A 740-nucleotide genomic window follows, 5' to 3' on the forward strand; every position below is an offset into this window, starting at 1 on the left:
ATGTTTTTGCTGCTTGGTCTTGGCTACTCCCCCTCAACGTGTCGGTGCTCACAAGCTTAACCCCTTGCGAGCCGCCGCTCCGGCCCCTGTTGCAGGGGTGGGGGGAGCTGGGGCCCGGGACAGCCCCCTCCCAGGAGGGGGTCGGAGCCCCCCGGAGGACACGCCGGGAGGGGAGTGGAGTGGGAGACCGGGGGACCTTGCGGGGTCACGGAAGCGTGTGGCGCTCACTGTTTGCAGGGCACAGGTATTTATGCTTCTTAGGCAGCAACGGGCCGAAACGTTCTCCTAGAAAACGAGTCCCCTCATGTGTCTGCATAAACGTGGGTGCAGTGATGGTGTTAAAAAATCCAAGTCCAAACCAACATCTCTTTTTTCTTTTTTTTTCTCCCCCCCCCCCCCCCCCCCCCAACCACCAAAACCAAAATACCACCCTCTCCCCCCAAAAATCTGTGGCTAGCTGAACAAAAATATTGGGTCAGTGCAATTCAGTTTCTGGGTCACATCCAGGCCTGACCTTTGTACTTCCCACTCATCTTTATTCAAACATCTATCATGTTTTGTTTCCCAGTGCAGTACAGCTGTTTTCCAACTTGTGTGAAAGAGCCTCTGATAAAAAATCACATTTTTGTCCTTGTAGCAGAACTTTTTTTTTTTTCCTCAAGGCTGTAAACTTAGCCTAACATTTATTTTCTCAAAACAGTGCAAAATATTTTTGTTCAAAACTGTGATATTGCCCTCTA

This window comes from Aptenodytes patagonicus, chromosome Z (assembly GCF_965638725.1).
Source record: "Aptenodytes patagonicus chromosome Z, bAptPat1.pri.cur, whole genome shotgun sequence".
NCBI classification, from domain to species: Eukaryota; Metazoa; Chordata; class Aves; order Sphenisciformes; family Spheniscidae; genus Aptenodytes; species Aptenodytes patagonicus.